The sequence below is a fragment of the Alnus glutinosa genome, chromosome 2, assembly GCF_958979055.1.
Source record: "Alnus glutinosa chromosome 2, dhAlnGlut1.1, whole genome shotgun sequence".
In the NCBI taxonomy this organism is placed as follows: Eukaryota; Viridiplantae; Streptophyta; class Magnoliopsida; order Fagales; family Betulaceae; genus Alnus; species Alnus glutinosa.
In genome coordinates, this window is record NC_084887.1 from 15,021,254 (window position 1) to 15,033,870 (window position 12,617).

Sequence of the window (12,617 nt, forward strand, 5' to 3'; positions counted from 1 at the left end):
ACAACAACCTGAAAAAAAAGTTGATTGGTAGTTGATTTTTTTGGTGCTAGCCAACTATTAGCACAATTAAGAAATATTTAACAAATAGAGTACATTCTCATGGTACCGTGTACCATGAGAATGAAAGCCCCCATAGTCAACAAGGGAAGAGAGAAACAACAATTCAATATTCAATGTTATGTGTACGAGGATAAGGAGTCTATATATATATATATAAAAGTTGAGTTCTTCCTTAAAATGATATAGAATGGTAACATATGGCATGAACTCATACTTTTTAGTGACTAAATTGGTCCTTTAAGTATTGAACCAGTCTATTTAATATCTCGGGATAATTGCATCGTTGGTCCCTGTGATATGCCATAATTATTTTTCACTCCCTATGGTTTAAAAAGTTCATGGGAGGTCCTTGTGGTAAGCAATAATTACAAATCGATTACTGGCGTCAAATTTTGTTAAAATTTTAACAGATTCCGTCAAATGCCACGTCATCACCATGTGTTGCCAATAAGATGGCGACAAGTGTCCATTTTAATAAAAAAAATATAAATTTATTAAAAAATAATTAAAAATACTTATTATTATTATTATTATTATTATTATTATTATTTTTAAAAAAAGGGGAAGCAAGGGGTGGCCGCGCGCCACCCCCAGTGGCTGCAGGGGGTGGCGCATGGCCACCCCTTGCTTCCCGTTTTTGTTTTTGTTTTTTTTATTCTTTTGTTTTTGTTTTTTTTTTTTTTTTAAAAAAAAATTAAGTATTTTTATTTATTTTTTAATAAATTTATATTTTTTATTAAGATGGGCACGTGTCACTATCTTATTGGCGACACGTGGTGCTGACGTGGCATCTGTTAAAAATTTTAATGGAATTTGATGCCAGTGATCGATTTGTAATTATTGCTTACGACAGGGACCTCCTATGAACTTTTTAAACGATAGGGAGTGAAAAATAATTATGGTATACCACAGGGACCAACGGTGCAATTATCTCTAATATATATATCTCTCTCTCTCTCTCTCTCTCTCTCTCTCTATTAATGATACAATTAGTCTTTCTCTCAATTATTGATACAAGTAGGACTCTTTTGTAGAGAAAGGTGTTTCTTTAGTATATTATATTTTTAATTGAAATATAAATCTATTTCCATGTTTGTGAAATTTTTGGTTGAACAATTCTTCATTTGATTTTTTTTTTTCTTCGTTCATTTACTTTTTCAAATGTTCAGAATTATATAGGATTGAAATATAATAGGTATCACATCGACGATAAAAAAAATTCCTGCTAATTCTCTATTTTACGCTTTGATAATCAAAATCATGGTTTTCTTGCTATTTTTCTTCTTCATATTTATTTTCATTCTAAACTACACCTATGAGAACAAAGATTTTAATATATTTTAATTTATATGAATTAAATTAAAAATAAGGGTCTTATGTTTTAATTCATTTGAATGTTTTATAGGATATTTATTTTTCCTTTATGTGATTTACACGATTTCATTTATTTTTGGAAGTGTTATTATGATTTTGAAAGCCAAAAAATGCAAAATTTTATTTGATTATTGTGCACAAAAGGAATATAAATGCTTTTAAAATTGATTTTTTTTTTTTTTTAAATGTTCAAAATTATATGGATTTTATTTTTATTGAAACATAATAGGTATGTATCACACTAACAATATCATAGATTCCTACTATTAATGTTTTGATTATCAAAATCCAAGTTTTTTTTCTTGTTATTTTTTTTTTCTTTACACTTCTTTCAATTTTAAACTACACATATGAGAATATTTTAAATATTTTAATTTATATGGATTAAAACTAAAATTATGGTTCTTTTGATAGTAAAATTTTATGTGAATTATATATTCATCCAATGTTTTTTGTGCAATGGAGAATTATGACACGTGGCGTGAACCCATAATTTTTAAATACTGAATTTTAAAGGTTGAATCAGTTTTGTCATGATTTTAATAAATTTATTGTACTTTAATGAAAAAGATCATGGGTGTTAATCTTCATGAGACTAAAATAAGGATTTTTTTTCGCATTATATCATTAAGTGTCATTATAGCCGCATTAAGTTGTGAGATTTTTTTTTAAATAATTAAAATTAAAAACATGCATTAATTCTAAGTGGTTAGATTTTTTTTTTCTTCTCCAAAATTTTATTTCAAAATTTTTCCTTATATGAGATTTAATTAAGTTCAAAATTTTAATGTATAATATTATGGTTTTAGAATTTACAACTCTCCAAATTTATGGAGAGACAAAATTTAAAACTAAGAACTTACTACATTAACTCTCCATAATTGACCATATAGGTATTGCATGCATTAATTCTAAAGAAACCATACAATTAAGCTGAAAAACCATATTATTCTTTTAGATTGGTTATTTATATCTCTTTCTTTAGGGTTTGCAATATCTTGAAATGTGAAATCAAGAGCATCCAACAGCGACATTCAAAAGAAGATCAGAGTGTTGAAGTACATAATTTTGTTTTGTTTTTTTGAAGAATTTTGCTTCTTTTTTTTTTTTTTTTTTTTTTTTTTTGTTTTTTGTGGAGGTTGAAGGACTTTAGATTTTATGCATTTTTATAATTAGAATCTAGATATTCTTCTGCTATTTTTTTTTTCTTTATACTTTCAGTTTTTAACCATGTCTACCTATAGGAATAAATTTTCATAAAAAATGTTTATTTTTCTCTATATATATATATATATATATATATATATATATATATATATATATATATATATATATATATATATATATATATATATATATATATATATATATATATATATATATATATTTTTTTTTTTTTTCTAATGTTCAGAATTGTTTGCATTTTTTGTATTGAAATATAATAGGTATCACACAAAGATTCCTACTAATTTTGTATTAATGCTTTGATATTTAGATTAAACTATGTATTCTTTTTGATATTTTTTTTTCTTTATACTTTTTATTTTAAACTATGTATACCTATGAGAAATATGATACCGTTTACAACTCTAATATATATATATATATAAATTAACCATTGGATATAAAAGATCTACATGTAAGAACACAGATCTAATGATTAGTTTAAAAAAAAGTTGTTGTAGTTGTACAACAATCATTTCTCGTTTCTATTGTGAGAGATTGTTCTGATGCCTACCAACTGTAGGGCCAAATAGCCCAAACACCAAATTACCCATTGTAGACAAAAGATTCAAATAATAGGGCCTTGGCCTTTACCAGCCGTTCTCGGGTGCCAGTTCTAAATTTCTAATCAGATCAATTTCAATTGCATGGCATTTCATTTCAAAATGAGTATGCCTTTGCAGCACCCCTCCCCTTCCTTTAAAATATCTTTTGGCCCTTTGGCTAAGTTCAATAAATAGAAGAAAGAAAAGAATTCCGATGATTTCTGTAGCGTCTAAGACGATTGAAATAAGAGGTTATATATACTGGTTTGGACTCGTATTTGCAATAAGATTGAAGTAGACATAATTGCACTTGAATTATGATTTTTCCACTAGACTTGCACATTGATTGTGATATCGACGATGATCATTGGAAGTTTTTTCTTTTGGCCGGTAGGTCATTGGAATATTATGAGAGCACAATTAATTAATGTATTTGTATTTTTCAATTATACAACATTTCAATAAACTTTTTCAATATGAATTGTGGACGATTTGTTGTAAATCCGACTCTACTATTACTATGGAAGGAGAATCCAATTAGTTTTCAGTTATAAAATTTCTCTATATAATTGTGGAGAACGTTGTTTATCATTAACATTAGGGTAATTCCCTCAATCTTCCATACTTGCAAGTTCTACCACAACAACTATGCAGTTGTTATTCCACAATTACATAGGTCGATTAATGAGTCCACAATCTTAGTATATATAAGAATTATTGAGCGTTTCAATATGAGCGATCTTTTTCGAAAATATCTTTAACATGATGAGTATAATAATTATGTTAGGTTTACCAAAAAATAATCATTTTATATAATCCATAGTTGATAAGGTAAGTACTTTAGAGTTGTTTAACATTACATAGTAAAATCAACTCGTCATTTTTTCTTTTTTTTTTTGACATTTCTTTAATAGCTATAGCTTTATATATATCGACTTAACCTTCTTTTTTATTTTATTTTTAATACGTATAGCTTCATATATATATATGTTACTTGCATCTCATAAAATGCATATGTATATAAATATAAAGCAATGAAACAATTCACTAATTACAAAACATATAAATCACATTATTCTTTATATGTAATGCAATCTTTTCTCATTTTCCTCTAGGAGACTCTTATGGCTTCTACGGCTTTCTAAGAGACTTAAACCCTTCGTGTACGGCTATCAAGAGACACCTTCGTCTCCTCGGTTAACGTCTATAGGAGACACCTTTGGCTCCTTGTTTAAACATCCTTTATAGAAAACTTTTTGGCTTCTTATTTAACCTAGAAGGCACATTCAATTTCACAGTTCAAATAAGAACACCATCTAGCTTTACTTTCAAATTTAGGAAGACCTTCTGACTTCTTATTTAACCTGGAAGACACCTTCGACTTCCACAGTTAACATAGGACAACCTTTTGGCTTCATATTTAACTTAGGAAGACTTTTTGGCTTCCTATTTTATTATCTTTTATTTTCATTGTTCTATAGTATGCAATAACATGTGTCTCTTAATACCATTATTTTGTTCTCATAATCCTCATCTTTTCATTTCGCAAATCATTTCAACACATGTTAAAATAATTGAAAATATATAATCATGTTATTCTTAAAATACTTAGGCTCATGTAAATTTTAATAATCATACCTCAAAAGCTTTATCAAATAGTTCAATAAGTAAAACAATATCATTTCTCAGTAAGTAGAGCTTCAAAAACAACTCTATACACTTTTTGTAACGCCCCGAAAATTAGGTAATGGTTTTACTTAACTTGGAGAGTTACTCGCAGTATTTCTAGAACAATTAACTGATAATTTGCCTAGTGGAACTAATAAGAGTGAAAGAAAAGCGAAAGAGGAAGAATATGAAATCTGAGAATCCAAAAGTAATTAAACCTCAAATAATGCTATCATCAAATTGATTCCAGTCTAAACAAATATGATAATAAGAGACCATTCACTTGGCATCTTCACCCATGCGAACTCCTCGACTCTAACCAAGGTCAACCTTATAATTAACGATACACAGAGGGGTTCGAGATAAAGGACTACATTGAGTAAGTCTATGACTTAGTAAATAAATTATTACAAGACTGATTATGAAATAAGCCTTAAGAATCGACTTTTAATTGGGGAAGCATAGAAGTGAGTATTTTGCGAAAATGGCGAGTATTGCCTCCATTACTATGCTCTCATTAAAAAGTTATGGTTTGTTTTGAAATATTTACAGAGGCATAATTCCGATGACAATACCTTTAATTCAGGAGAAAATCATGCTAAAATATATTTTGTATACATATAGGTCATAGTTCGTCCTATATGGTCTACCTAGGATTTTAACCCTTTTTCAGCAGGGTTGGCGCTGTCCCGAGAAACCTGTAATATAACACTAGTGCCCCGAATATGTACGCATACATACTAGCAGCCCGACTGAGTCCGACCTTGGGTGGCCCATGCTACAAGTAAAGCCGTAATCGTGACCCCATTCATGCATGATGTGCCGGCAACAAAACAACCATTGGACCCAAGGCCCATCATAATACATTATAAACTTTTGACCACAAAGAACAACCCATATATAAGCCCATGGCCGTTCTACTGCACATACTGATGTACCATGTCATAAAATGCAATAATATGGTTCATTTACTATTTTAATAAAATAGTATACTTGCCTTCGGACAATTATCAAATACTTACAAAAATTTAGTCGGCTTATAACATATCATTTAAGAAAAGTAATTCATGCTCAGTCAGCTGACATATCACATCCATTATAAACTTAGTTTTGTAAGTATTTACCTCGTCTGCTTATCCATAAATCGAGACATCCTGGGTTCCTGTTATTGCGAAATATAACCTACGATTAATAACACTCATTAATCTATAACTAAAACCCTATTTTTAGCATTTCTGGCTTACTTCGAACGTTCGGCAATAAGGACGATCGTTTGTCTCACAAGTGACGAAAGTTCGTGCAAGGCTCGGAGAACGTTCGACATTACCAGAATGCATGAAAATCTAAAGATAATCTAATCTAACGTGCTAACTCTTAATTTAAAGCTTCTAATAGTATAACAAAGGTTTAATAAAACATGTCACCGTGACCATTTATGAAAATCAATAGTGGTTGAAAGCTTATATTTTGAAAATGTCATTTTCTTTTGAAAAGGGAAATTAATCTAGAAAGTTTGCATGTAATGGAAATTGTAAAACAAATAATAAACCAATAAGGATTAACAATCGTGAAATAAGGGTTAGGCAACATGGGTTACCTAAAATGAAGGTGGATTATCAACAAAACTCCTTTTTTCACTCTAGAGCTTTCCACTAATAAAAAAGTATGATAAAATAGGTGTATGGAAAAGAAATGGTACTGAGAGATGCAGGGTAAGGGGTGTTTATAGGCAAGGAATGTAGAGGATAAGGATCAACTGATTTGGTCATTTGGCGAACGTTCCTTAAGTAAGTAACAAATGTTCGTGTAAATTTTAGAGTTAGACGATTATTCGGCATATGGCCACGATCGTTCATGGTACGGTTTGACACACATGCTGAAAGCGTGGGATGTACCTTCTGACACATTGTATGTTCGTCAACGATCGTTTATGGTGGGGACCACAAATGTTCCTGGTGGAAACTACGAACGTTCTTAGTGGGGACCACGAACGTTCGCAAAATGGATAAGGATGGCTAGCTATGTCAACTAGGGTTTCTTCGATCTTTTGCGAATGAAAGAAAAACGTTCCTCGAAGATGCATCGAGCCTTCCAAGAATAATGGAGAACGTTTGAGGAGGATTCCATTTGTAAAAAATAGTTTTGATGGTTGTGTATTTGGATTAATCTTTTTTTATAAAAATATTGATTTTTATATAGGGCATCACATTCTCCCTCTCTTATAAAAATTTCGTCCTCGAAATTTTATAAAGAAATAAGCATTTAAGTTTTAAATAAACATTCATGAAAATGCAATTATCCAAAAATTAACCAAATTAGAAGATGTCTAAGCATACATAATTAAACCAAATTTAAAAGATTTTTTTAAAACAAAAGAATAGATGTCAAAAGAACAAACAAAACAAGCAAAACAAATAAAGCTAAATCTCTGCAAGCAGGGGGTCCAAACTCGAGTCCTTGCCCGCCATTCCCTCCTGGATGAGGTTGACCATCGTGGTGAGGTGTGCCAACATTGACTGGTCAGCATCCTATTTGCCCCACTCCTCCCTAAAGGTGGCAATGTGGTCATCCACGACCTTCCATAGTGAGTGCAGTTTGTCAAAAAGCTGGGCTACCCAAAGAGGCATAACCTGGTCCTGGGGTGGTGGCTGGGGTGCTGCTGCCTGATCAGATGGCTACGCAGCTGCAACTGCTGGGTCATCCTCCCCTTGTTGTTGTGTAGCTGCCTTGGTCACTAAACCAAGCTGATGCCAATGAAGTGCTTGTTGAAGGGCCCTAGAGGCTTCTAGGTGTCTCCCCTGTGCGAGGCCCATATCCCGACTATCTTCATAATCAACCCTCCAAATGGCAAAGCGGTGTTGGTCATAATCCTATGGATGTTCCACATTGTCCTGATGGCGTGGGCGTCGAAGTCGATAAGGGTGCTCTGAAGCAGTGCATGTAGAAAATACGCCCTCTCAGGTGCGATCAGGTCGGTGTGGTAGACGAGGTAGATGCATGCTGCTATGATTCGATAAATGAGGCGAACATCCATTGGAAGAGCCTTGAGGAGATACTGGGTATCAGCTTCAGTTTGTCCAGTGCCTAGGGTGGCGACCACCTCCATGTGGGACAGAGCCTACTCGGGAGTACAAAGATAGGGCGAGTCATCAACTAGGGGAGTGCTGATGAACTCACAAATCAAGGCAGGAGAGACTAGAATTGGCTTCCCCTGGAGCATGGACTAGAATGTGCGCTCTTGGAAGTCATGCATGTTCGTGTAGAACTCGCGAAACAAGGTTGGGGACACCTCCTCAGATGTGGAGAGCATCTCCACCCATCTTTGCTGGGTGAAAACCTCTACCACTCCTAAAGCAGACTCCACGAAGTCCTCAAACTTAAACTTTCTCTTGAAAACCACATTCCCCCCCAAGGACTGTTTGAAGAAAGCATGGGATGTGAGTGGGGTGCAGAACTTGTTACGGTCGAACAACGACTTTGGGGGCCTTTGAGGCTACTCGGCTGGTGTAGTCACAGGTGTTGGGTGAAGTCATAGGTGGAGTCAAGTCAGACTCAAACTCTGTAGCATCAGAGTCGTAAACAACTTGTGAGTTGTGAGTAGGTTGGGGATCCTGAGTGCTCTGGGAGGTAGAGCCCTCGACTGAAGCGTGTTATCTCTTCCTATTGCTTGTCATATCTGACTGTTACAGAAGAAACAAAAATCAAACTCTATTCTTAAGTGTCCTACCCTTAATCAACACAAGAGAGTTTGAAGTTTTGATTTGCTCGCTTAGAGATTGGGTGTGAAAATATCTTGAGATGAAATCTTATTGGTGGTAAAATGACGAAATTGCCCCTGTAGGCTTCTCCCTATGTCTTTAAGCGAATTAGGTCAATTTAGATTGTGGTCAGGGCATTTCATTGAACTCTTCAAGTTTCATGAAACCTTTCAAGCATAAAGGTTTTCAACAAGGCAACAACACCCATAAGGGATATAACTGTAATTTTGGGTTGGCAGGGGCATTTTGGTAATTTTGGGTTACCAGGGGTGTTTTGGTAATTTTGGTAAAACTCCCAAAATTGAGTGGGTGAAACACGGGTTCAGTCTCAACACATCCATGGGGTACTACTCATTGCATGGGAATCGAAAGGGCATCAAGAACAAAGAGGGCTTTCGGATTTTGGGCACGAACTATACCCAAATTCGTAGGGATTTGATTTCAAGGGCTAGATGTGTTGAAACTATTCTTCCTACTTATCAAAACTATCCAACAACAATCCTAATCTAAGAAGTTCTTTGAAATAATTAGTTAAAAGTGGGCTTACCTTGTTAGATTCGTAAAAGAAGCATGGATCCTGGAAAACTTGGAAGTTTTAAGGAGAGATTTGGCTGAAATTTGCAAGAGGAGAGAGTTTCTTGAGAGAAATTTTGGGGAAATATGGGTTTTGGCATTTGAAATTCTGACTTAACACATTTTGAATAATGGCAAACGTTCAAGGATTGTGGAGAATGTTCGTAGCGATCATTTGCCAATTCCAGGGAATGTTTGTTTACCCTAAATGCACATTTTTTTTTTTCCTAAAGAAGAAACATGCTTTAAACTTAGGGAACTTCATTTTGGAAAAATACCTTTAAATTCAAAATGCAAAAACAAAATTGATTGATTTCTCAAAATGACACATCTAACCAACTACCCACAAGATCTGGCTACCGGTGCATGTGTGTGACCTAGCTACTCTATCATGTAGATTTCAGCAATCGTGGTCCATATCGGAGTCGTCGTAAACTGATTCCTCAGACAGGTCTTCTTCCTCTTTGATGAAGGCGATTAAATACTTCTCGATGCTCAATATGAAGGTTAACCTCTAACAACATGTTCCTTTCTTGAGAGCTTCCAATTTCAGTAACTGTATTTCGGTTTCCTCACGTTTCTTCTCCAAACTAGGGAAAGGGTCGCTTTCGTCTAGAATTGGGGAAAAGTTTCTTACTGCAGATATGCTACATTGTTTCCACTTTGTACCAAGTCATACAATGCAATAATATGGTTCATATGCTATTTTTATAAAATAGTATACTTGCCTTTGAACAATTATCAAATACTTATAAAATTTAGCAGGCTTATAACATATCATTTAAGAAAAGTAATTCATGATCAGTCAGGTGACATATCGCATCCATTATGAACTCTAGGGGTGGGCACGGGTCGGGGCGGTCTGGGTTTTGGCCATTTTGGCACCCAGACCCGCACACTGCGGGTTGTAAAAACCCTACCCATGGCCCGACTACACTGTGCAGTATCCGACAGGTCTCGGGCAGGGCGGAGCGGGTATTTTGTGCATGGCATTTTTGTAATTTTTTTTTTCAATTGACTGGGGTGGGCCTAAACCTATATGGGCTTATGTTTCTTGGTTATTTTTTTTTTTTTTTCATTTGACATATAAATAATTGGATTTTTTCATTGTTTTGTATTGTTTACAATTTTTCATAAAAATTACTGCCTTTTTTTTTTTTTTTTTTTTTTTTTTTTTTTTTTTCTAAACCAAATATGCAAAACTAAAATAATCAAAATGCAAAAAATAAGCCTTGGCACTAGGAGTTTTTTGCTACAATTTTGTCAATTACAAAAAATAAACCCAACAATGTTGAGGCTAAAACAAGTGCAGGAAGTTCCATAACCTGCAGAACACCCCTATTGTAGCAACCTATCCAACCAAGCAAACCTAGATAGATGAACAAATCCAGCAGCACAACACAAACAAACTAAGCTGTGACAACAAACAAGGTTATCTACAGATGCTGACAGTAAGGCCCCATGCTTCTACCAGCCTGATATTCGCAGATGACCTTGGAAAATTCCACTGGTAAATGGTCGTAGTTCTGACATACTCTAGGCCAAGCAGATTGCACAAATAAAATTTAAAGGCCAAGCACACATAACACTTAAGTTACATCAAAAAATAAAACTTACAAAATACAGGCTAGTAGCCAACAAATCACTAGACCTCTAGGCCTAGGCTCCTAGCAACAAAATCCAACAGATAACAGCCACCAAGCAGAATGCAACTTCAAGTCACTAATCATCCTCAAGTAAAATATTGATGTTCTTCAAAGTTATTTCTACAAAGAATGAAAAAAGAAAAAAGAATTACAATCTCAATTGAAACCAATAATTAGAATTTGTAAATAACAAAATAAATTAAGAAGTGAATAATAGAAAGCTTACCTGAATCGAGCTTATAACTTTCAGTATCATTAACCATCTCTATGTCATAACCATTGCCATTACTTAGGGGTTTTGATCTTAACTAGTTTTGTGAACATACCAATGCTTCAACCGTTCCTGGGGCCAATGAACTTTGAAAAGGATCCAATACATGCCCTCCAGTACTAAACACAGACTCTGAAGCAACTGTTGTAAGGGGAATGGCCAACACAACTAGTGCTATTTGGGCAAGTATTGGGAATTTGGTTGAGTTCACCTTCCACCAATTCAAAATATCAAAATTCGCATTCGGTTTTTCAAGATCCTCCATCAAATACCGATCTATCTCCAATTTGCTTTGAACATCACTTTTAGAAGTTAGGTACTTATGAAACTTATTCATGAAGTGAAGTGAAAGGTTCTCAATTTCATCTACATTCATTGAGGAATCTTGAGAAAATTCACTACCATGTTCAACTTGAGATAAACTGTCTCCAACGTTGAAGTAATCATATAATTTCTGAAGGTGGTGCCTCAATTTTTTCATCATATTAGTACATTGCTCGACACTAAGAACATCTTTGAACCAAAATTCTAATGACCCCAATTTGGTTCGTGGATCAAGTATAACTGCAACAAACATCAACAAGTTAACCCTATCAAGATCCCCCCTATAATTATTGTACTATGTCATCATTTTTTCCGCCATAGCACTTAATATATAATCACCATTCTCACTATACGGCTGTAAATGCATTTGAATGCCACAAATTTCTTGAAAGTACATGATAAGTGTCGAATATTTCACATTCAAGCCCCTTAACATACATATGTTAATTCCTTAGCATTGTTAGTTGTTTAATTTTGTGTTGTTTTATTGTTTTCAGGTTTTAAATAAACATGCAATTAATTCCATTGATTTTGGACTTAGAGCACACTTTAAGAAGACCTAAAAAATATCTTTAAGCTTAACCAATCATAATAGAGACCTATATGATGTGGTTAAGTTTAATCAAATCAAAGAAATGATTAAATCAGAATTTCTTCAACTGGAGTCAAAATCGGATTGGATTCAAATTTGGATTCTGCACACATTTCAGTATTTAATCATAACTTTCTACTTAAGTATTGGATTGCAATGAAATTAGTGGCGTTGAAAAGTTAATAGAAAATTCAACAAATATGTTGAAAATAGGTTTTTCCTAATTCAAATGTTTACTATGCCAAAATCGCCCCACAATAAATGACCGCAAATCTAGACGAATCCTATTTCGATTTGCACTAGGATTGGTTCCTAATTTGACTAGAAGACTCAAGTACAATTTTTTTTGGAATTCCTAGGGCTTGTTTACTCCATATAAATAGACTCCTAAGCTTCAAGAGAAGGTGTACTTAGCTTTATACAAAAAACTTTTCTTGGAGGCTTGGCAAGTTGAAGAAGAGAAGAACATGGCAGGAGGCCATCCAAGCACCACGATGAGCAACTAACTTCGTAATAGGGTGTTGATGTAGCCCTTTTCAAGTAACAATGGTTTAATTTTATTTTAATTTGGGATTTTCTATA